This window comes from Mastigoproctus giganteus, chromosome 4, assembly GCF_048544385.1.
Source record: "Mastigoproctus giganteus isolate SK-2022 chromosome 4, ASM4854438v1, whole genome shotgun sequence".
Lineage (NCBI taxonomy): Eukaryota > Metazoa > Arthropoda > Arachnida > Uropygi > Thelyphonidae > Mastigoproctus > Mastigoproctus giganteus.
The window spans coordinates 208,460,469-208,487,393 of record NC_143578.1 but is presented as its reverse complement, the minus strand read 5'-3'; the positions used below and the strand labels follow the sequence as shown (position 1 = coordinate 208,487,393).

Genomic DNA, 26,925 nt, shown 5'->3' with positions numbered 1-26,925 from the left:
GACTAAGGGTTTGCTTACTTCCTTTGCTGCCTCCTTTAATATAACTGGGTAGATCCCATCCACCCCGGGTGCCTTTTTTATGTTTATCTTCAACAATTTCTCCTCAACTTTCCTCTCAGTTATTACAAAATCATCCAGCTCACTGCCAGAGTTTAAGTCACCTCTGGCATTCCCCTTCCTGAATAACTCCTCATGTGCGAATGTAGATGCAAAATACTCATTTAGTTTGTTAGCCACCTGAGCAGAAACCTCAACTGTTGAACCATCAATATCCAGTGGACCAATCTGATTCATCCCTTTCCTTCTAGAGTTTACATAGGTAAAGAACACTTTGCTGTTTTTCTTTGAATCCTTTGCCAAAGATTTCTCATAATCTGCCTTTGCCTGCCTAATCTCCTTTGTGACTTGGTTACAGACCAGCTTATATCTATCATAGGCTTCCATGTCACCCATTAATTTATATGTATCCCATGCATTTTTTTTCTCTGACATATGTCTCATTAGTTCATCTGACATCCATTTAGGTCTAATCCTTGAACAATATTTCTTAGTTGGTATGTAAAGCCTAGTAGCTTCCAAGATAAGTTCTTTGAATGCTTCCCATTTTGAATTTGCTGTTGGTAACATCATCAGTTGGTCCCACTGTATAGAATTTAAATACTGTCTCAGTCCATTGTAGTCGCCTTTACGGAAGCAATAACCCTTCCCTTTACTCCTAATGGTAGTTACCTCTTTGAGTAAATCCCACTTCAGCACACTGTGATCACTGCCACCTAGTGGTTCATTTATCTGCAGATTCTTAATGCATGAAGAATCACTGCTGATAATCACATCAAGAGTATTACTCCCTCTAGTTGCCTCCCGGACATGCTGATGTAGAAAACAATCATCCAATATATCCACAAAAGCCTTGCTAGTGTGTGAGTGACCAACCCACAAATTCCAGTTAATATCTGGGAAATTAAAATCCCCCATTATAAGACTCTCTGATTTACTGACCCATTCTATTTCCCTGTACAGTTTCTTATTATACTCATCAGAGTCAGGCCCATAGCACACTCCCACTCTCAATTTTGATCTCCCAATGGTTATGTCACACCAAACTGACTCGACACTGCACTGTCCAGCGATGTCAACTGGCTTCAGTTCCTTGGATTTTGTGTTTCTTAACTAATAACATAACCCCTCCTCCCTTCCTATCCTGTCTATCCTTTTTGTACACATTTTACTCCCCAAATTCCAGTTCTGCTTTGTTGTTTGTTTTTGTTTGTTATTTGGTTTTTAGGAGCATTAGCAACTAAGGCCATATTGCTCCGCGAATATGCAGTGGTCATTCCCTGACCTTTCCGCATCTTCCGTATTTGGTGGTAATGGACTCGAACCCCGGTCTAATCAAGAAGCATGTGCTACGCACTGCTGCTCCTTCCCACCTGGCTACGGAGGCGCCAATTCCAGTTCTGCATTCCTTAAACATCAAAGGCAAATATTGTTGGGATGTCACAGACATGGTGTCACACAGATATAAGGGATCCAGTTCTGCATTCCTTATATCTGTGTGACACCACGTCTCTGATATCCCAACAATATCTGCCTTTGATGTTTTGAGCAATACCTCAAATTCATCAAATTTATTTACCAAACTCCTAGCATTGGTATACACGCAAGTATACATGCACCTGTTCCTATTCTTAGCTACCCTAACACAACCCATGTGTTTACTTACTTGTACCGCAATGACTCCCAGCAGTCTCTGAAATATCCTGCATCTTGTTTTCCAGGCTGCTGCTTATTCCAATAGAAGCAGTGCAAGAATCACTTTCACCTCTGCCAGTGGCTACTGTTAATCTATTAATCCTTATATCCCCCAAGCTAGCAGTTTTCCGACCCACCTAACACTGCTTTGATAGCATCAGCAAATATTCTTGCACCCTTTCTATTTAAGTGTATCCCATCCCTGTAGAAGCAGTCTCTCCTGTTAACAAGTACAGACCAGGCTGAAAAAAATTCTACCCTTTGAGCCTTGCTCAATCTTCCCAGGTCTGAATTGATCGACAAGGCTCTCATCATATACTCCCTCCTATCGTGTCTGGGCAGAATTGCAGACACTTTCAAATTCAACCCTAATTCACGGCCTTTTATTATTATTATTATTAGCTGTATGGGGCAAGGAAGCCAGAGGGTTTTGCTGCACCAGCCAAAAAAAAAAAAAAAAAAAAAATTGAGTTATCCTGTGTGTGAGAGAGAGAGAGAGAGAGAGAGAGAGAGAGAGAGAGAGAGAGAGAGAGAGAGAGAGAGAGAGAGAGAGAGAGAGAGAGAGAGAAAGGTAGAAGGAAATCACCAAGAAAGAGAAGAATGATGACATCCAGCTCAGGACCCCTGGGTGTGCCAAGCCCAAACTCACCAGATGTGAGCCCGTGGGGTTTCTTCAACAGTGACCTGGTCTCATCTCTAATGCCCTAGGCAGTTCAAATTCTCCTACCTCCTTCTTCTCCCAAGGCAATAGCATTCTGTCTCTAAGGAAATGGTATAGTCAATTTAGCAAGAATGCAACCTTCCAGTTAAAGAATTTGTTTAGCAAAGTTTTAGTTCAGTAAATTTGCACTGCTTGCTGGAATTTTTCATTCTGATTTATTTGTTTCCTTATTCTTGTTATTTGAGATGATAATAACTGAGAATCCTTAATATTGATTGAACAGTTATTTATTTAATATTATTGTTTTAAGTGAACATTAAATTAAATCTCATATATCAAGGCAGAATAGTTTATTTTTCTATATGAAGACAAAATTTCTAAGTTTAATGGGTGCTATTAATATATGTTTTATATGAACTTTGTTATGTAATATTCACGGTATGTTTGTGCTTTGAAGATTACGTAGAGGCAGTGGCGTAGCTACCATGTAGGCAGGCAAGGCAACCGCCTCCGGGCCCAGCATCTTTGGCTGTCTCCTGTTTTTGCAATTTTCATTAATTAAGTAGGGGGCCCCAAACATGTTCTTTGTCTCCAGGCCCAAAAAGGGTAGCTACACTAGTGCATAAAGTTTACAGTTGTGCATGTAACAAAAAAAAAAAAAAAAAACTTTTAAGGTTTTTTAACACAATGATATGTTATTAGTTAACTCTAAACAGAAATAACCTAAAAATAAAGCAGCTCATTAAAGCCATGATCAGGGAAGTATTCAAGTCATTTAGTCAAATAATTACTTCTGTGTTGCCTTGTGGATGGCATTTTAAGATGAATTATTTATGAATGTTATGTTTGAAGATAATAAGGAACTCAAAACCTACTTTGGTATTATTATGTTTATTTCCAAACTGGAAATATGTACATAATGGAGTCAAACATTTTGTGGTATTTTCTTTACTTTCCACTTCTGTAGGGACAGTAACTAAGAGTTATTATTATGGAATTCTTAAAATTTTTTTAGTAAAATTACAAAATTTTAGTAAATAAAATTTAGATCTAATTTGAAGAATTGTGTTTTAAGGTTAATTTTATATAGTAAATAACAATGATGACACTAATACATAAATGCTTACCGGCTATCCTTGAAATATTATTGTCACAAGAACTATTATTGTCACTTCAATCACAAGAACTTGTTGATATGTTTATGGGTGGCACATACATATATTGTGGTTTACTTAATCTTGTTACTAGGCAGTTTGATGGACAAGAGTCTAAGGGATTGTCTTTATAGTTTTGATCCCAGGGTTTACTTGTGCCCTAGATGATGCAGTCACAAAAGAACTGGATGCAGGGAATAACTTTGATGTTATATATTTGGATCTTAGAAAGGCTTTTGATACTGTTGCACATGGAAGAATGCTGCACAAATTGGAGCAGTGTGGCATTTGAGGAAAATTGCTGCTACGGATAAAGGGATGGTTGACGGGGATAAGATAGAGTGGTAATCAATGGACACTGCTCATCGTGGACTAATGTTATTAGTGGAGTCCCTCAGGGTTCAGTGTTGGGTCCATTGTTGTTTTCTGTATTTATAAATAATATTGATGATGGTATATCAAGCTTAATGTCCAAGTTTGCAGACGATACGAAGGTTGGCAGGGTTGTCAAGGACACTACTGACACTATGCTACTGCAACAGGATCTGGAAAGGTTGAGCAGATGGGCTGAGAGGTGGCAAATGAAGTTTAACATTGACAAATGTAAAGTACTACATATGGGAAACAGTAACCCCACAGCAACGTATCAACTCTGTGGTACTACCCTGACAATATTAGAAATGAAAAAGATCTGGGGTGTAATTGTGCAGGCAGATATGAAGTTCCCTGAGCAGTGCAGATGGGCTGCAAGAGTAGCTCATGGTGTCTTGTCAATGATATACAGGAATTTTTCTAGCAGGAATAAGGAGGTGATTATTCCCTTGTATAAGGCAATGGTCAGGCCACACCTTGAGTACTGTATACAGGTCTGGAGGCCTCATTTCAAGAAGGATGTAGAGCTGCTGGAACGAGTACAGAGAAGGGCAACAAGATTAATGAATGGAACAAAGGGTTGCTCTTATGAAGAAAGGCTTAAATTTTGCAAATTACAGTGTCTGGGGACTAGGCACCGGCGAGGTGATCTGATAGAGGTGTATAAAGCCTTGAATGGTTTGAGCATGCTCAGTGCTGATGAGATACTGCCTCTTGCTCAGAATAATCACCTGAGAGGGCATAAATTCAAATTGAGGAAAGACAGATGTAGGATTGATGTGTGGAAATTTGGCTTTAGCCAGCAGGTAGTTGGTTTGTGGAACAGACTTCCATCCCTTGTTGTGGAAGTTGATAGCCTAAATAAATTTAAGGCTCAACTGGACAGGTATTTCGAACCAACAGAGGAGTGAAATGGGAGCGTTTTTTTTTTTTTTTTTTTTTTTTTTTGGCTGATGCTGCATAAGCTTGCTTTCTTGCATCATATGCCTCTACTAATGCTAATGCTAAAGTTGCCATAGACAATGCCCTTTCCACTAGTGATGAAAAATGAAGAAGCCAATTGAGAGAGGAAAAATTAATGAAATTAGTGAAGAAACCAACTGAGAAAGGGGAGGACAATTACCATTAAAGTTTTCTAAACTTATAATCAAAACCTAGCTAAACAGTACAAAAGGATCAAACTGCATTAAATTATGTGGTTATGAGTCATCAAAAGGCAAAATGCCATAACCAACAGTAAAAGTATGGAAGATTACTTTTATATACAAATTTCATATAAGTTATTATACTATAAACTTGAAAAACTATATCTCTCTCTATACATTAAAAAATTTGCCTCCTAGTGATATTTATTCAAGCCAATGGGTGAAAACAGCGAGGCAATTACATCACTACAAAAGCAATGAATTATTGACAACTGCCTCCATAATATTCACCAACCTCGTGCTGCACTCCCTAACATTTGATGTTCCATTGTAATGTTTTTTGCATATTAATGAATATTGTATATTTGTAAATAGTTTAGTAATTTGTAAGTATTGTAAATATTTGTATAGTTTGTAAATATTTTAGTTAAATAATTTAGTCCTGCTCTTTCAGATGCAACAATATTCCTCATGCTATGGGAACTCATAGCAAAAGGCCTTTTCCTAAGTGACCTATGTGAATGCAGGTAATTAATTACATAGTGAGATTTATTCGACCTTGAGAATTCTGCACACTACAAATGAACAGGTAAATAATTACATAGGTATTTCCTGATTAGATATTTCCAGATTAGGAAATATCTAATCAGGAAATACCTAGAATTAGGTATTTCCAGATGTCAATCACAGTGACAAGTGTTTTTTGTCTGGCAGCACCAGGGGTCTCCCCCAACTCCGCATTTTTACTCTGTGTAGAATACAATACTCTGCATAAGGCCAGGGTATGTGTTAATGTGTGTTTTGTGAAGTATTAGTGTGAGTTGTGTTGTTTCTCTGGCCACTTAGGCTGGGAGGCTGTGGAGAAACACTAACAACCCCAGTTTTAGTCACCACCACAGGGAGGTGGGCCAGGACATATTAGGAGAGAAGAAAACTCTGGCAGGGTGAACCCTGGGGTAGCCTAGGCGTCCAAATTATTATTGGAAAGGAGATAATGGGGAAATAAGAAGAGAGTGGGATAAAAGGGGTAGAAAACAGAGGTGGGGTGTTGAGTGCTGATTTAAAAGGGGAGACAGTAAGTGTACCCCTGGTTTGTTATTTGTTATTTGGTTTTCAGGAGCATTAGCAACAAAGGCCATATTGCCCTGGGAATATGCGGTGGTCATTCCCTGACCTTTCCGCATCCTCTGTATTTGGTGGTGACGGGCTCGAACCCCGGTCTAATCAAGAAGCATGATGTGCTACGCACTACTGCTCCTTCCCACCTGGCTACGGAGGCGCATACCCCTGGTACAGGACACCCAACCTGGTCCGGGAATGGGGGAGTTGAAATTGGATGGTTGTTTGTTTGTTTGGTTTTTTTTTAGGAGCATTAGCAACTAAGGCCATATTGCTCCGGGAATATGCGGTGGTCATTCCCTGACCTTTCCGCATCCTCCGTATTTGGTGGTGATGGGCTCGAACCTCTGTCTAATCAAGAAGCGTGTGCGCCACACCTCGACCCCTACTTACATTGATTCACACCTGGGTGGTCACCCACCATGTACTTGTGCATGGAGGTTATACCCAGGATTACTAACAGTCCCACCATCGTGAAGGTGGGACATGAAGGTGCAAGCAGAGGATTTGGCTGTCACAGACCGTCCAGACTTCGCCGAAATTGGGTCCACTTGACTTGAGTATCAACGTTTTAGACTCCCAGGTAGAAAGTGCAGCTTGTCTGGCATATCTGAGAGAATGTCTGTGACAACCTCAAGGACCTATTCAATTCCCCCAATAGTTTGTCAAGTTCTTCCATGAATTTATTTAAGCTATCAACTTCCACAACAACGAATGACAGTTTGTTCCAACAATCAACCACCCGCTGGCTGAAGGCAAATTACCATGAACTATCTTGTAACTGTCTTTCCTCAATTTGATTTTATGTCCCCTCAAGTGCATAAACTAAGTAAGAGGAAGAATCCTGTCAGCATTAAGCTTGCTCAAACCATTCAAATCCTTAATCACATAATCTCGCAAGTAGCCTAGTCCCCAGACTCAGCAATTTGCAGAAGTTGGTAAGAGCACCCTTTTGTTACCATCACCAATTTTGTTGCCCTTCTCTGTACTCATATCAGCAGTTCTACATCCTTCCTAAAATGAGACCTTCACACCTGCATGTAGTACTCAAGTTGTGGCCCGACCATTGCCTTATACAAAGGGATAATCATCTCCTTATCCCAGCTAGCAAAATTACTGTATATCACTGTCAAAGCCCCATGCATTGCTCTGGCAACCTGTTTGCACTACTCAAAAAACTTGATATCTGACTGCACAATTACCACCAGGTCTTTTTCATTCTCCACTATCCTGAGTGTAATACTGCATAGTTGTATGTTACTCTGGGATTACTGCTACCATATTCAGTACTTTGCATTTGTCAATGTTAAACTTCAGTTTCCACTTCTCGGCCCATCTGCCCAACTTTTCTAGATCCAGTTGCAGCAGCATACTATCATTAAAACCATGTCAACCTTTATATCATCTTTGGACATTAAGCCTGATATACTTTCATCAATATCATTGATAAATACAGAAAATAATAATGGGCCAATACCGAATCCTGGGGGACTCCACTAATAACATTAGTCCATGAAGAGCAGTGTCCACTGATTACCATTCTCTGTCTTCTACCACTCAATCATCCCTTTATCCATGGCAGCAACCTGCCTTTAATGCCATACTGCTCCAATTTTTACAGCAGTCTTCCATTTGCAACATCAAAAGCCTTCCTGTAATCCAGGTATATGATATCAATTTCTGAATTCAGTTCCTTTGTGACCACATCGTAGTATCCAATCAGTCAAGATTTCCTCTTAACAAACCCATGCTGTGTCTGAACTATAACTGCAGTCTTGTCTAGATAATCCTGCATTGCTTCTTTAACCAATGACTGCATTATTTTCCCTGGAACGGAAGTTAAACTAACAGGTCTATAATTACTCATGTCACCCTTTGATCCCCTTTTTGAATATATTTGCACATCTATAATCAGTGGGCACCTCCCCTAAATCCAAGGATGCTCTCATAATTATGGCTAAGGGTTTGCTTACTTCCTTTGCTGCCTCCCTTAATATAACTGGATAGACTGCATCCACTCCAGGTGTCTTCCTCATGTTTACTTTGTCTTGAACAGCGCTTCAATTCATCAAATTTATTTACTATACTGCTATTTGGTGTACATGCAAATATACATGTGCCTGTTCTTACTCTTAGGTACCCTAACACAGTCCATGTATTTACGTGTTCCATGATGATTCCCAGCAGTTTTTGAAATCCTCAGCACCCTGCTTTCCAGGCTGCAGCTCATTTCAATAGAAGCAATGCAAAAATAACTTTCACATCTGCCTGTGCCTACCATTAATCTATTAGTTTGTGTATCCCCTCAAAGATAACAGTTTTCCAACCTACCTAACACTGCCTCGATAGCATCAGCAAATATTGTGGCACCCTTTCTATTTAAGTGTATCCCATCCCTGTGGAAGCAGTCTCTCCTGTTAACAAGCACAGACCACAATAAGAAAAATTCTGCCCCATGAGCCGTGCACAATCTCTCTAGGGCAGAATTAATTGACAAGGCTCTCATCATATACTTCCTCCTATTGTGTCTGGGCAGAATTGCAGACACTTTCAAATTTAATCCTAATTTTTTTTTCGCGAATGTTTTTCAACACTGACCTGTACTTGTTAAGTAAGTAAGCAGATCTCCTACTCTTAATGTCTTTGGTGCCATCATGCACAAGGACATCACCTTTTGTGCCCTTAAAAGATTATATTAGATAAAAGATGATGATATTAAAAGAGGTGATCTGGTTGAGGTTTTTTTGATTTTTGATTTGGATTTTATTGGCGCATTAGCAACTAAGGCTATAATGTGCCAAGACCACTGGTTGAGGTGTACAAGGCTTTGAATAGTTTGAGCAAGCTCAATGCTGATGGGATTCTTCCTCTTGCTCAGATTCTGCACTTGAGGGGGCATAAATTCAAATTGAGAAAAGAAAGTTAGAATAGATATGCAGAAATTTGCATTTAGTTGGCGGGTGGTTGATTGCTGGAAAACTCCCATCTGTCGTTGTGGTAGTTGACAGCTTAAATAAATTCAAGGCTGAACTAGACAAACTTTTGGAGTAAATGGATAGGTGAAATTGCAAGGGTTTTTTTTTTTTTTTTTTTGGCTGATGATATATAAGTTTGCTTCCTTGCATCATATGCCTCTGAAAATGTTAATATCTGCTCTACAATGTCATCACTTTTCACTCTGGCAGACATACCTTGTTCTTATTCCACCTATCTGTTTTGCATAATATATTTTCCATTTTCCTGACAATAGAGTCACGAACAACAACTAGCTCCTGTAGGACCAGCACATTCTGCTTTGGGATTGCTGCTGTGTTGCCTGATGATCAAGTGCAAGCTCTGACATTGAATGGGTTGAGCACGCTGAATTCTGATGGGATCCTTCCACTTGTTCAGATTACGAACCTAAAGGGGCATAAATTCAAATTAAGAAAAGACAGATGTAGAATAGATGTGCGGAAATTTGCCTTTAGCCAGCGGGTGGTTAATTGCTGGAACAAACTTCCATCTGTCGTTGTGAAAGTTGATAGATTGAATAAATTTAAGGAGGAACTGGACAGGCATTTGGAGGGAATGGTGTGATTATTTTTTATTTTTTTTTTTTTTGGCTGATGCTGCATAAGCTCGTACACTTGCTTTCTTGCATCACATGCCACTACTACTACAACTAACATTGATGTGGGCAGCTGAGACTTGATGGGCCCCAACTTAAATCCTTTGAGGGCATCCACCTTGTAATGGGGATAAACCTGTTCTCTTTGAAAACTGAGGCTGAGTACTTGGTGGTAAGCCTTGAGTTCAACTTAGAGAGAAATACTGTTATCCATGGTTCTGTCTACATTGCTAATATCCTTTTAAATTTATCAATTTGTCCCAGATATTTAAATTATAAATTTAAAAAATCTGAGAGATGCCTAGGACAGCTGTCTCAAACCTATTGGCTTCTCATTAGCTAACATATGGTCTCTATTCACACAGAGGCAACACAACAATTGAAGGAGAGTAGTAATCAAGTGGAAGCTGTGTGCAAAATGTCAGAGGGTAAATATCTGAGCTCTGAAATGCTAATCATCATCATCCATTATCAATCAACTACAGGATGAAGGCCTCTCCAGCAACTTTCCAGTTCCTTCTGTTTTGTGCAATGGCCATCCATTTACTACCCACAAACTCATGAATTTTATCTGTCCATCTCCGTCGTTGTCTTCCAGGTTTTCTTCTAGCTCCTCTTGGGTACCATTCTGTTATTCTCTTAGTCCATCTGTCATCAAGCTATGTGTCCTGCCCAAGACCATTTAGTTCTTTAGTTTTGATAAGAATGTCCTTTGCTTGAGTTTGCTGCCTAATCCATGTGTTTCTCTTCTTACCTAACAGTCTGATTCCCAATATAATTTGTTTTCATTCTTAGCTGTGTCGTTATCAGCTTCTCTTCCATTCTTTTGGTGAGCGCCCAAGTTTCACTTCCATAAGTCATGGTGGGTAGTATACATTGGTTCATTATTTTACATTTTAGACAAATTGGAATATTGCTCCTCAGTATGTGACTATATTTCCTGAATGCTATCCATCCAAAATTTATTCTTCTCTTGACTTCCATCCATTTATCATTATTATAGATCATGACTTGTCCTAGATAAGTATATGACTCTCCCTTTTCAATTACTGCTCCTTCAATCATTATATCCCTTTCTGTGGCATTCTTGTTCATCATTACTTTTGTTTTAGCCATATTCATCTTTAGTCCAAAATCCTTACTAACTGTGCATAACGATTAAGATTTTCCTCTAATTCTTTGGGATCATGGCTTATTTCCACAATGTCATCTGCAAATCGTAAATGGTTTAGGTACTCTCCATTCACATTGACTCCTTTCTGCGACCAGTCTAATCTTTTGAAAGCTTCCTCAAGGGCAGCAGTAAACAACTTTGGAGATATGTCTCCTTGTCGAACTCCTTTCTCAATTTTAAATTTGCTACTGACTTTGTCTAGTCTAATAAAGGAGTTAGCGTTCTCATATATTTTCTTCAAAATCATAATATATGGGGTATCTATGCCTTGTCTTTCCAGTACCTGAAACATTGCCTTATGCTGTACGGAGTTAAATGTCTTTTCATAATCCACAAATGCCAGGCATAATGGTGTTTTATATTCATTTGCTTTCTCCATTAGCTGTGACATTACATGAAGGTGATCCATAGTTGAGAATCCTGTCCAAAGGATTGCTCCTTGCTCTTTCGTTTGATTCTCATCAAGTATTCTTTCTAATCTGTTAGTAATGACCCTTGTGAACAACCTGTAGATGTGGGATAACAAGATAATTGGTCTATAATTTCCAATTTCTGATTTATCTTCTTTCTTATGCAGCAAAACTGTGGTTGCAGTATTCCACTCCTTAAGCATCACACCTTTTCTAATGCATTTTATGAAAAGTCTTGCAAGTTTTTGTGCCATGTCTCTTCCTCCCCATTTTAACAACTCTACAGTAACTTCGTCTTCCCCCAGGGCTTTCTGATTCTTCAATTTCTTCAACGCATGTTCTACCTCATCAGGAAGGATATTGGATATGTCGTATGTGTTACTAATTTGCAATCCATCTTCCCCACTGCTGGCATCATTCCCTCGCTCCTTGTATAATTCTCTATAGTAGTCATCTGCTATTTTAATTATGCCTTCTCTGCTATTTAAAAGTACACCATCGCTATTCTTCAGTTTCAGTATCATTTGTCTTTCTGTATTACTGCTCATGGCTGCTGATTTAAGTTTTTTGTGTTTCCTTAATGCTTGTTCTACTTTTCTTGTGTTAAATCTTCTTATGTCCTCTGAGTCCCTTTCTAATGGCTTTGCATAACTCAGTATACTCAATTTTCTCCTTGTCAGTGTTTATCTTTCTCTTCATTTGTCATCTTTGGTTCATCACGACAAATGTTTCTCGACTAATTTTTTCTTCTTTGGATTACTTTTACCTATAAGTTTCTTGGGCTTTATCACTTTCAGAAATTTGTAATATTCCTCATCGATATGTTGGTCCTGAGCCGTCTGCAGAAGCTCAAGGTGACCGGGGTAGCCCCGTTGGTAAAGTGCCTGCCTGACAACCCAAAGGTCGCGGGTTTGAATCCTGCCTCGGGCTTGGATCAGAGCAGTGCAAAAACCTTGGGAGGTGCATATGGCCACAGAAGCCGATGCACCAACAACAAATAAAAAAAAAAAAAAAAAAGCTCAAACTTGTTCTCAAGTTCCAGTACATACTGCTTTTTCTCCTCTTCAGTTATCTCACAGACCTTCGTATTATTTACTTGAGTCAGTTTTTTCCTTTCTTTTCTTACATCTATATCAAGTGTGCATCTTACCATTCTGTGATCACTGCCAACATTTACCTTGTTCAGGACGGTAACATCATTCATCATATATCTTCTGTTAGTGAGGATGAAGTAACCCCAGGGGCTCACATCTAGTGAGTATGGGCTTGGCACACCCAGGGTCCTGAGCTGGATATCATCATTCTTCTCTTTCTGGTGATTCCCTTCTACTTCTGACTCTTGCTCTCTCTTTCTCAGGGTAACTCAAATTTTTTTTTGGCTGGTGCAGCATAAGCCTCCTTGGCCAAGGCTTCCTTGTACCATATGGCTAATAATAATAATAAGTCGATTTCATTAGTTGTTAATCCATTTGGGCTCTTCCAGGTCCACCCTTTTCTTGAAAAAAAAGTGTTCATTACTGACAATCCTCGAGATTCTGCAAATTCCACAAGTCTTTCACCAATTCCAAAATTTCCTATAGTTCCCCTTTCTGTGCTGTTCTGTCTGTTTCCAATCTTAGCATTGAAGTCTCCCATAATGATAGTGTAGTGGGTTTTCTGCTCATCTAGAAGACACTCAATTTCGGTGTACATTTCTTCAACCTCTTCATCATCATGGCTTGATGTTGGTGCATAAATCATTATAACCTTCAGCTTGTACCTCTTAGAAATACCTCCTGAGTAGTAGTCTTGACACCCTTGGTGATGTACTTTTGAATTCCAAAATGTTTTTTATATATCTTTATGGACCAGAAAGCCCACTCCACCTTTGCTCTTTTCACTGTTTCCATTGGTGTACAGCAGATTTCCACTTGATAAACTTATAAGTGATTCATTTCTTCTTCTTGTTTCAGCCAAACTGATGATATTCCAATTGACATTTTCTAATTCCTTTTCCAACCCTAATATCCTGTCTTCTCCGATGAGCGATCTTACGTTGTAATAGGCCAAGTTCAGTTTCCATGTCTGGCAGCCTGGTCGTACCCAGAGATTCTTAGCACCCTCTGCTTCCACTCTGATCCTCTTACTGCCATAAGAGGGGAAGTGAAAGTTGCTGGGGACTGAGAGCCATTTGTTTCATTGTGCTGTCATGTGCTGGAGGGTTTACTCTTTTCCTCTTCACGGTGATCAGGTGTCTTGAAGAGAACCACTCTACACGTTCGTTGCCACCTAAGTGACGTAACAAGGCTTACCATCGAGAAGGTGTGCATGAGTGGATTTTAGGGAGGCAGGCCAGCTGGACTTCTCCTAAATCTTCTGAGATAGAAAGATATTGGATCCATCAACGTTTTAGACTGATTGTCTGATAACTCACAGAATGCCTGTTTCCCTCTAAGCCCCCTTGCTAATATGCTAATATTTGGCAACAAAAATATAATAAATATATTTTTGTAACAAGTTTATTTAACAAATTCAAAAATTATACACTAGTAGAATGTTCTGACATTCAGATACCACGATTAAAATGCAAACATGTTTGAAGAAATTTTTTGAAATATTTAAAATTTTTGGAATGCCTTCATTTTCAAAAGTAAACTTATCAACCAGAATAGCTTTCCTGTACATTCCAGCTCAATTTAAAGAATATTAATGTCCATTGCTATTCTACAAAAAATATAAGTTATATTACAGAATAATTTTTAAACTATAGATTGAGAACCTTTCTAAGATCATTTTTGAAAATGTGATTTTAATACTTTTTAAGATGAGTTTCATTTTCAGAAACTCTCACCTTGTGAGTCCGATTTTCACAAGGTTATTAAGATTGGTAAAAAAACAGAGCTGTAAGGCTCAATAACTTCTAGTTAGTGCTGTCCAAATGTAACAAATAAATTAGAATAAAATAAATGGATAAAATAGTTTAATGAATTCTTTCACTCATAGAGATATGACCGATTCAATGTGCAACGGAATCGAAAGCCCCCATCCGACCCGAAACACATCAAATTAACTCAGCAAGACCTGAGTGTGAGAAGACATTGTCAGAATAAATAATTAAAATCAGAAAATCGCTTAAGAGAAATAAATAATTAAAATCATAATTAAAAATTAAAATCACGATTAAAAATTTGGATGAACACACAAATTAAACGAAATTCACAGCTTTTCCCTTCCTTAATTTCATTTAATTTGTGTGTTCATCCAAATTTTTAATCGTGATTTTAATTATTTATTTCTCTTAAGCGATTTTCCGATTTTAATTATTTATTCTGACATGATGTCTTCTCACACATGGTCTTGCTGAGTTGGTTTGATGTGTTTCGGGGTCAGATGGGGGCTCTTGGCTTTCGATTCCATTGCACACCAAATCAGTCATATCCTCTACGAATGAAAGAATTCATTAAATTATTTTATCTGTTTATTTTATTCGCTACATTTGGAGAGCATTGACTGGAAGCATTCTACACAAAAGATTGAGGTAATCTCTTATTCTTTTAAATTATTATTATTAGCCATATGGTGCAAAGAAGCCTGGGGCTTATGCTGTGCCAGCCAAAAAACATTTCTGAATAACCCTGAGAGAGAGAGAGAGAGAGAGAGAGAGAGAGAGAGAGAGAGAGAGAGAGAGAGAGAGAGAGAGAGAGAGAGAGAGAGAGAGAGAGAGAGAGAGAGAGAGAGGAGTAGAAGGGAATCACCAAGAAAGAGAAGAATGATAATATCCAACTCAGGACCCTGGGTATGCCAAGGCCATACTCACCAGGTGTGAGCCCCTGGGGTTAATACAAGGTTATTAAGTATTGCAAATGACTGTGTCACCAGCTACCCACTGACAATACACAAATAAGTACTGAAACAACTGTTTTGGTGCTTTTTCAGTTTTGGTAAGATGACCAAAAGGAAGACTATCTTCCTAAACTGAAGACTGCAACTCAAGTATCAACTAACAATTTTACTTGGTATGATCAATTTATTAGTAAAACCAAAACAATAAAGAAGCTGCAAACCTTATGAAATGTATCCACATTTATTTAGGAACAACCAGTAAGCTCACAAAATACATACCTTTTATGCTTAATTTATAATTTATGGCCTGCTGTTTACTGGTCACCATTTTTATGAGTTTTATATTTAGTTTTAACTGCTTGGTCATTAAGTGCAACTCAATTTCTCTTAAAAATAAGACATTAGGGAAGTTGTAAATTTAATACTGTACTTTACAAGCTCAAACTTTTATTACAGACAGTATCACTTCTTTTCTAGAAAGTTCTTTAATTAATACTCAGTTAATCTATTACTTTATGTATGTAAATATTCATTATGGTCTTATCAGAAAAATGAATAAATGTCAAGATTACAAAAATTTATTACAGTTAGCACCACTTTTTAGAGTTAAAAAACACTAATTAACATTCAGTTTATTTCTTACCATAACATAATAACAGTAATAAATATTAATGCCCATGACAGCTTTAAATAGCAGTGAAATTCTAGTTATTGTCTTTGGATTTTATTTTTAGTTCTAAATTCTTCCTTATTTTCAATTTTTGAGGTGCAATGGTAATTTTAGTCATATTACACTTATTAATGTAGATTCATTACACATAATTATATATTTATATTAAAAAAAGTAAATTCGTAACTTTAGGACTATAAGGCCTCAAACTACTGTACAAAAATTTTAACATACAAGTTAATGCAAATACATCATTTCATTACATCTCATATTGCACAAACTCCTTCATAAAGCCAATCTAATGTGCTAAATCTAATACAACTAAAAAATCCACAGTTTATTAAGCATTTGGCTAATATCCTTTACAGTTACACAATGATCTCAATAGCACATTCAGCAACAGTGTGACTAATGTTTAGCAAATGCCGAAACTGCATGATGGAAAAGCATAAATCATTATTTTTTTAAAGGAAAAAGTCTTCGTCCTTGCATAATCTGATAAATGAGAATTTGTCATATTATTTGTTTGCAGTAATATGAAAACGTGTTTAAAAGCAGGGAGCTTTATTTTTAATATAAATGTATTATTTTTCAGCCCAAAGTTTTTTTTTTTTTTTAATTATAATTGTAGCAGAATGGAAAATTTTATGAAACAAATTCTTATCAGAAAGTAGTTTGCATGTATGCATAACATTACCAATGAGTATGACAAACTGGAACAACATTCCAGTGTACCAGCATCCATACTGAGTTTGGCAGCATATAATTGAAAGGAGTAGCAAAATCGTCATCTTTTTGAAGTGCTAGAAAAGTTGTATAAGAGTTATCAACAAGAAACTGGTTTATATACAACAAAATAACCATCAAATGAAAATCACTTTTACTAAATCTGTTATGATGATTTAATAAGAGTAACTCCTCCCTCACCTTTTTCTTTGGCAAGAGACAATTTTTATATCAATGAGCACCGTGATCTTTTCTCATTGATAATTCAGCTAAAACTCAGATAGGGATAGAACTACTGCTAATATCAATTGAATCATGCAGTTCAAACTGCTGATGGAATTGCATCCTTAAACCAGGTTGAAATGCTGCATTTCAAACACTGTGGAGCCAATGCTATTTTTATCAGTAGTGAAAGATGTATTGAAAATAATATACATTGCTCATTTGTGTAGCACATATTAAACTGATTTCACATGTAAAATTAGTTTATTATTTTTTTTTTAAAGAAAACCCCAAACACGAAAGGTATTAGAACCTATAGTATTTAGTTCCATGCATGGATTGAAGGTAGAGATGATGAAAGAAGATACTTATTTACATCAGACTTAAACCGTAATTTTCAGTAAATATGTATGAAGGAAGGCTATGTATATAAAGTGCTTAGCATCATAATACACAGCCATTTCTGAATAAACAGAAAATTTTTAAGGTGTCATCGTTTTAGGTTATATCTCATTGTGAATACCTTCACAACGAGTTGCCATGATATTGCACTACTTCGAATAAGTAACGCTTCACCTAAGGAGAAGACTAATGTTACTTATTCTCAGATAGGTACCACCACCCAGACAGCACCGTTTCAGGGCTATTTGGCCCTTCTTCAGTGAGTGGGTAGGTACCCAAGTGATGCAATGATGGCAAAAACAGTTAAGAAGTATAACTCCACAATATGAGAGGTACCTATCTGAGAATAAGTAACATTAGTCTTCTCCTTAGGTGAAGCGTTACTTATTCGAAGTAGTGCAATATCATGGCAACTCGTTGTGAAGGTATTCACAATATGAGATATAACCTAAAATGATGCCACCTTAAAAATTTTCTGTTTATTCAGAAATGGCTGTGTATTATGATGCTAAGCACTTTATATACATAGTCTAAATTTGTTCGCAGCTTGAGGCTCTAGCCCTAAATGCGCCTTAGTATGAAGGAAGGTTGTTGCAGAAAATGCAAGATGACTGAATAAATGAGGAAGAAGAAAAGTTAGTTCTGTGAGTTTGTTGAAGTCGTAGAGCAAAAGGATGTTGACTGGTTGTGGCACATGTTTTGAGTTTGGTTGTGGCATATCTATGAGACAGACAGTGGAGAGATTCTGTTAGAGATGAGTCATTAATTAACCTAACTGCCCTCTTTTGAATGAAATCTAGAAGCCTGAGAAAGGTTTTGGGGACAATGCCCCAGGTGTGAGAACAATATTCCATGGTAGGGCAGATTTGTGATTTGTACAGAGTGAATAGCTGTTTGGAAGAAAAGTCATGCTGAGAGAGAAAGATAAAACCCAGTTTCTTAAAAGCAGAGGAAGCAATATTTGTAATGTGCTTATGCCAAGAGAGATTAGAAGTCAGAGTAATCCCCAATAGATATATATATATATATATATATGATCTTGCCCAGAAATCGGTGTCATCAAAGATAAGTATAGGAGCAGAAGAATCCTTTTTGCAAGGTAAAAGACAGGTGTGAGTTTTAGAAAGATTGAAATCAACTGTGTCCCACTGGAGAACTACCTGGAGATCATCATTTAAGGAATTGGTAGTATATATTTGAAAAGTTTAAGCTGTTTGTGCAGGGCATTGCTATACAAGAGAAAAAAAGTGGAAGAAAGAACTGACCCTTGGAGAACACCAGCATTAGTGAAGTTAGAAGATGGAGAGCCATTTACCATCACCCGCAGTGAGCAATCAGAGAAAAAACTGGATACCTAATTACAAAAAATAGTTTGCAAACCATAAGATGGAACCTTATTTAGAAGACCTTTATGCCAAACATGATCAAAAGCCTTTGAAATGTCAAGAACTGCTTGAGTTTCACCAAACTTTTCTATTGAATTTGTCTATAGATGGGTAACATAAGCCAGAATATCACCAGTGGATTGACACATGGAATTCATAATGCCAATTGATCAGATGTAAGGTTTCTAGATATTTTAAGAGTTGGTGATTAATTGATTCCTCCATTACTTTTTAAAGAGTAGAAGTAAGTGCAACAGGACAATAATTGGATGAGAGGGATTTGTCAACCTTTTTAAGAACTGGCTTGATATGAGAAAATTTCCAAGCAGAAGGGAAAACACCTAGCAACACAGAATAGGGGTTAAGTTCAGGAGAACAGATTTTGAGAACAAGTGGAGAAATATCATCAGGACCTGCAGCTTTCTTAGCATCAAGATTGTTCAAAATCCTTCTGACATCCTTTTGACGGAATACCACAGGAGGCATTGAATGGAGTTTATCGGAAATAGTAGGGGTGGTTTATCAAGATCCATGTATGAGTCAGAAAAAAAGTAGGATGACAACAGGTCAGCTTTATCTTTAGCTGAGGTAGCAATGGAACCGTACAGTTTTGAGAAAGGTAGAAACAGAGATGGGCAAAAGTTGTGGCCAATAGTTTTTGCAAGAGACCAGATTTCTTGACTACCATTTGGAAAAGAAGCAAGTTTTCTATTCTTAGCCTGTTTGATATCTAGTTTGGACTTATTAATAACTGCTTTACAATTGTTGTGAGCTTTGGTGTAGGCAGATAATGAGAATGGAGAGATCTGAATATAGCCAGTTATGATCCATGCAATATTCTTCTCTTGAACAGCCTTAGCACATTAATTGGAAAACCAAGGTTTAGATAAAGGAAGAGATTTTAATATGGAGGCAGAATAAAGGATTTCATCCCTACAAGAATTTCACTGGAACAATCTGAGCAAACATTGACATCAGAAGGTTTAAAACTGTAATCTGATCAAGGAAAAGAAATCTTGCAGTTCATCCCATTTTGCATTCTTATGATGCCAAACAACATGAGGTTGAGAATTGACCATGAGAGAAAGGCTGCATAGGGGAAGAAACCATCACCAAACTGTGATCTGAGGTGTCTAGAGGACCACTCATCTCGACCATGCACTTAGAAGGGTCGTTTGTGAGAAAAAGATCAAGCATGTTGGCTGCGTGGTTAGGACTGTCTAGTATTCTGGCAGGTAAATGAACAATCTGTGCAAGGTCATTATTAATTGCAAAAGCCTCAGCATTTTATCCAGCTGGGTCCATGTGACTAGAAAACTGAAGCCAGTGGGAGTTGTGAACATTAAAATCACCAAGAAAAATTACCTCACAGTTACAAAAGTTGGACTGGAGAAAATTAACTTTCAAAGAGAGTAAGTCAAAGAATTCCATGTGATTAGTGGTGTTGGAAGAATGATAGAGGCAACAGATGAATTTGACAGAATGTGGTAGAAAGATTTTAAGCCTGAGAAGATCGAAAAGAGGAAATTCCAAATTACTAAGTTTCTGACAGGGAATATCAGAACTACGAATATCAACCAATAACTAGGATTCTGTCAGAAAAAGTATATGGTGTTTGGCAGACTAAGTGAAAATGGACATCACTGACATTAAAACTGAGACCATGTATATTTATGAAATGAACGAGGAAGTGTTGGGAGGGTTAGATCTTTTTGTAGATAAGTTTGTTCTATTAGTTTGACAATTCATGGTGTATTCAGAAGTAAAAAGAGGCAGCAAAGACAAGCTGTATAAAGTAATGAAATTTTTGGATGTCATATGCATGGTAAGAATATACCTAGCTCCTTGACATAACGTGGCCTCGACAATGCGTCCCCCCCCCCGTATACACACTACTGGGACTCCCTCCAGTCACTATCTGGCAGAGTAGAGGCAGTGAGATTATACACTAGCTGATCCAGAAGCTTCCTAGATTTACCAATAGGTTCAGTCCAGTGGACTATCTAGCAGCCAACCTAGGAATGCTGTTTTAGAGCTGTACCCTCAAAATGTAAGGAAGATTAGATCTTGCTCGCTACAATGTCCAACAAAACCTCAAAAGATATCAATTTATACTGCATGATGGAAGAGATGGGGGATTGTCGGAGCATTGTGCAGGAGACTAAACAATGGTTCCACAACTTCAGGCCTCCAATAAGCAAAGTGGTGGTACTGCACTAGTTGACGAGTCATCTACCACCTAGTATTGCCTGGTAATATAGAGGGTGGCATTGCTGTGTGTGGTGTGGGTGCCACACCCCGACCCCTGTTTACACTGGCTCACACCTGGGTAGTCACTTCCAATATGTCAAGTGCCATATTTCGGGACTTGCACATGGGAATTATATCCAAGGTTACTAAGAGTTCCACCATTGTGAAAGTGTAAGCAGAGGATCTGACTGTCACAGACTGACTGGACTTTGCCGAAATTAAGTCCGCTTGACTCATTTTACATGCATAATTCACTAAAATTTTATTAAATTTAATTTATTTAAATTGATTTGCATAGAAAATAAGTTTAAACTTATTTTATATGTGAAATCATTTAATTATGTATTTCACTATTAAAATCAACAATGTATATATTTTTTCAGTACATCTTTCACTACTGATAAAAATAAAAATGTGATATGAAATGAAACAAAATAAAAATATATATACACTAATTCCTTAGTTCTGCCAAGTGCAGTTTACAGTTTAAGCAACCATAGATTTTTTAGTGACTTAAGTGATCAGTCGCCTAAAAAAGTTTGTCTATTCGTACAGTTTTTCTGTAAGCACTTAAAGGACATCTGGACAATAAACAATAATATTCCTGTCTTAAGTTCTCTTCTTAATAACTCTAATTCACTATAGTTTATGTCTTCCTCCCAGATCATTTTGATAAATTTAAAACTAAAGATGACTTTGATTCTTTGTATTGAAAACATTTAATAAACTTCTGTCTGTTCAACAATTATATCATTAATGTTATAATGTTAATTATGTCATATCTTAAACTATAAATGCCTTTTATCAGTCCAAAGGAGTAAAATTTCTTCCAGTCTTTTTTTGCACTTGTGTAAATTGATTTATAACTAATAACTTTATGTCTGCAAGAAGACCTATTGTCTCATTGACATGTCGGACTTTCTTCCAATTACTGTATTTACTTTACAGTAACAGAGAGTTTGTTTATCTCCATAAATTTGGTATGATTGCTGTTAAAATTTTTCAAGCTTTATTTCTTATTTAGTTGGCAACTGCAAGAATATCACACATATGTCATATCTTTTTATAAATTAGAATAATCTGATGGGAATATCTTTCAGTCGTTTTGAAACAAACTTATTTTCACTTTTTTTTAATACAGTTTTGGTTATGGCTTCAATATACTTCTATCTTTCTATTTATAGATACATATACATCAGACAATTTAAATTCTCTTGGAAAAGAATTGGGATATTGCTCAATCTAACATTAGCAAAATTTGCTTATCCTAATTTTGCTAATGTTAGACTATTTATCCTTCTATACCAAATAAAACCAACAGCATACTGCCAATTATCTGGAAGTTCAAATCAAACTTAACTCCATACTATATGTATAACTATATGATAAATGCAGATTTCAGCTCAGATTTCTTATATATAAGAAATCTGAAGAATTTCAGAATGCCTGTAAGCTTATACTATTTTAGATTATTGTAACATCTCTGATGTTACAATAATCAGCATCTATAATACAAAGTCTACTCTGATCTATGATTTAAAGTTACAAATTAATGTCATTCTCTCTCTCTCTCCCAAGAATTTTATTATTGGTTGCTAATGTTATTTTTATTATTATTATATTTTTTTTGTTTGCACTTCCCGCTTAAAGGTTTGTGTAATCACAGTTAAACCCAAAAGCAAACCTTTTGTGTGCCACTCTTTAAGAATTCTAATGGCAACCTTCATCTTTATAGCCTTAATATGTCTACAAGCTTGGTAGCAATGAAAAGATGGCATCATTAATTGGCTCTAATAAAAACTGAAAGTTACTGGTTTGGATATGATAACTGGACAGACTTTGAATCAAGTTCCACGATAATTATGTTGTAATTGCTTAAATATTCTTATGCGTATATCTTCCGCTACGAATACCTTAACAGAAACAGTTACAATTAATTAAATGGTTTGAACAAAGTAGTCACATAGTCGCCACACAGTCAGAAATTAATTTGTATTTATTTTACATTTGCAAGTATCTACAGTACATGTTCTCTGTACCGCTCTCATTGAAGTTCGTATATGATCATACTGCTCTGAATATTCCGTAGTGTGTTATATGCGTTGCAATGACCATTTGTAATCTGGACTACTAGATAAAATGCCCATACGAAATGAAATTCTCGCTGATATCCTATCATTTACAAAGTCACATGGAGTTAGTTTTGGTGAAATAAACACAGATGTAAGAATATACCTGAAATGCCTATTAAAAAATTAAATCCTATAATATATACTTTGGATAAAAAATACTTACCTAGAGAAAACTCGGGTTTATAGTGCCACAAAAATAATTTCACACAATATCCAAAATAGTAATACCACCATTACGTATTGGTCACACCTGTCCATCCTCTGAAATATCCTCAACATCTCAGTTAAGGTAACTTGGTATCCAACTGCATATGAGTTACAGGCAGATACAGCGGTGGAATCGGAGCCACCTGGTGCAACGAATAAGAAATAAACCAACGCAACAACTCAGTGTTCCCAGCTAAATATAGTATGGATTAATAGTGGTACATCTATACGGAGATGCATACAGTAATGCAGAACCGGCGGTGCATAGTATCTGAGCGCAGTGTTACCACCTCTTCAGGAGAAGTTTTGTTTTGCACGAAAAGTTTTGTTTTCGAGTTAAGTCGTTGTTCCTCTGGGTTAACGAGCTTGCTGTCTCAGCCTTTGTTTTTTTCTTTTGCTGGCATCTTATAATGCTAAGATGCACGCATGTTTGTTTGTTTGTTATTTGGTTTTTAGGAGCATTAGCAACTAAGGCTATATTGCTCCGGGGATATGCGGTGGGCATTCCCTGACTTTTCCGCATCCTCCGTATTTGGTGGTCACGGGCTGGAGGCGCCTTGCTTTACGATGCGGGATTATTGCTGAATCAGCCTACATAAGTGTTTTTTTTTTTTTTTTTTTTTGTTGCAGACAGTCAGAAGGATTTTTATTTATTTATTTTATATTATTTTATTTTATTTGTTATTATTATTTTTATTTTATTTTTTTTTTATTTTTTGCTGGAATCACGAACTGATGATGCGGGATTTACTCCTGACTGCTTGCATATGTTTTTGTTTGTTTGTATTCCTGGTGTGGGAAGCCAGGATGCGGGAAAGGTGACACCTATCGGTATTGCACTTCATCCGATGGGTGTGGAGTTCGTGCATTGTGCACAGACAGACATAGTTGACCCAGACCCGGCTCTAGGGATGGGCACCGGGAGGCAATCGCCAATTTGGTGTTTGCTCCCCGGTTACAGAGTGACTTTTTTTTTTTTTTCTATTGGTAGATGTTTTGCTTGATACTGATTATACGGTGGAGATGGACTTTGTCTAGGTGCCACCTTACATACAAATTTGTACATCAATATACTATGATTATACTATACTATGGGTTAACGAGCAGTATTAAAAATGAAATTTCCCTTCAAGTTTGTGGGAATGTGATAGTATCCTATTCTATATTATTATATATTTTTTAGAAGTTTTTTTTATTTAATTCATTTATATTTAATTTTGATTAGATTTTATTATTTCACACAATCTAAAAAAGAGTTTAGATTATTAATTTAGAGCAGTGTTTCTCAACCATTTCGTTACTGCGGCACACTTCTAAAGACGCTAATATTTTGTAGCACACGTCGCTACTACAAATGGGAAGTTATTTCTGATGGGTATATTGCTTATATAGTACAGCCTACAGGTGAACAGACCTAGTACTAGGAATTAAAACGTGACGTCACACTGACCAAAGGAAGGCGCAGCGTAAATAAACGAATTGGTAAAATTTTAGAACAGGGTCCCACTTCCAAAATGGCGAAGAGAAGAGAAAGAAGGCAGTGATTGGCATGCCTGACTCGCTATGGTTTAGTGTTATTTAGGTGTAATCCCCCCCTTGCCGCTGTTTTAAAATCGGACACTTGTTTTCCTATTTTAAAACAGTGGGAAAGGGGAGGGTAAGCACCCTAAGACTGCGTCTGTCTAGAGGGGGGGGGGACCCTATTCTAAATTCAGCCAACGAAGGTATTTTTTGGAAAAACACTAATTTAGAAATTTGTTTGATTAACTTATAATTGCGTTTTAAGAATAAAACAATTATAAGTTAAAGTTTCATAATTATAGAATAAAAATTAAGAAACTTTAATACTTTTATCGTATACCACATTTAAGAAATTAATTTCTTAGTTAAAAAGTAATCTAAAAAAAAAAATTATACCTGAAAAAATTTTAGGATAGCCTAAACTAAATGTTTCCCTTCTCAAACCGTCTTCAGATTAGACACAAGGAGGATAGAATTCCCGGAGATGTCCTCTTCCATAGCTTACAACAGGCATGTCAAACTCACTAGTGCATTCGGGCCACATTAATAATAGATATGTTTGAGCGGTCACATGTTTTTTTTTTTTTGGGGGGGGGGGCGGTTAAATGTATGACTACTTTATATATACTTTTATGGTTTTATTAATATATATACGTATATATATATATATATATACACTGTGCTGCCACTTTATTAGGTATACCCCTGATGTGTACACAAATGGTTTGTCCCAAAACGTTGTAAGTCACAGGACCACAGTTGTAGATATAAATGCAGCAGAACAACCTTTCTAGTATCAGTTAAACGTACAAACCGTAGCAAGAATGGGGAAAAGGAGTTATCTAACGGACTTCGAATGTGGCATGGTAGTAGTTGAGGGACAAAGCATCTCTGAAACGGCAGTTCTCCTGAACTTTTCATGCATCACAGTTTCAAGGGTGTATCGAGAATAGTGCAACGAACAGAAAACATCCTCTCAACGGCACTCCTGTGGAAGAAAATCGCTTGTTGATGAGAGAAGTCAGAGGAGGATGTCTAGAATTGTGCAAGCAAACAGACGGGCCACAATGTAGTACATCACGTCAGAATACAACCTTGGTGCGCAGAACAAAATATCGCAACGGACCACTAGTCGCACTTTGTCGCGAATGGGCTAAAACAGCCGACGGCCACATCGTGTACCTTTGTTATCAATGAAAAACAAGAGAGCACGACTCCTGTTGGGCACAGCGACATCAGCATTGGACTATCGAGGATTGGAAAACAGTTGCTTGGTCTGACGAGTCGAAGTTCCTGGTGCATCATGTTGATTGAAGGCTCAGAATTTGGCGAAAACAACATGAATCCATGAACTCGTCACGTCTGACAACTACTGTGCAAGGTGGTGGGGGCAGTGTTATGGTGTGGGGAATGTTTTCTTGACACACGTTGGGTCCATTGATACCCATAGATTCACGTCTGAATGCCACATCGTAACTAAACATCGTTGCTGACCAAGTGCTTCCGTTTATGTTGACAGTTTATCCTCAGTCAGATGGTTACTTCCAGCAAGATAATGTGCCGGTGCACAAAGCCCAAATCATTATGGAATGGTTCCAGGAACATGAAAATTACTTTTTTTTTGCTGTAGTAGCCCACTCAGTCCCTGGATCTCAATCCTATTGAACATCTTTGGGATGAGCTGGAAACGGCTGTTCCTTGCAGGCCTACACCTCCGTCGAATCTCAAGGAAATGCATGACACACTCATGTCTGCATGGTACTCCATTCCTGCACATCGTTTTCAGCATCTTCTTCAATCCATGACTAGACGAATTCAGGCTGTTTTGAAGGCTAAAGTTGACTCAACACGCTACTAGGTAGGTGTACCTAATAAAGTGGCAGCACAGTGTGTATATATATAGATATAAATAGAACTTATTAAGAAAAATCAATTCAAGTGTTCAATTTGTAGTCCACTTTTTTTTCTTTTTTTTTTTTTTTTTGTTGAATTCAAACTAGTTGATATCCGCTGCCGGGATTACTGTACTTCCGCTACCAACAAACAAAGTTGTGTTCATTCAACCTGTGTAGCATCATGTTTTGAGAGCACCTGTCAAATATTACTTAGCTTTGCCTTAACTATTAATAAATATCTTTTGTTTATATTTCTATTTGTCATTAATGTAACATACCACCGCGAAAAAGGGTTA

The 26,925-nt window shown here is 37.2% G+C and overlaps 1 protein-coding gene across 1 annotated transcript in view; it reads right to left on the bottom strand.

Annotated features, from left to right (window-relative positions):
* The window catches only part of LOC150087355 (uncharacterized), a 224,242-nt gene extending 200,956 nt beyond the window's left edge, over window positions 1-23,286 (bottom strand). Inside the window, exon 1 of the mRNA XM_090372018.1 lies at window positions 23,170-23,286. The gene's annotated coding sequence lies outside the window, so the exon portion shown is untranslated. The remainder of the gene's footprint in view (window positions 1-23,169) is intronic.
* Window positions 23,287-26,925: the final 3,639 nt, after the last annotated feature.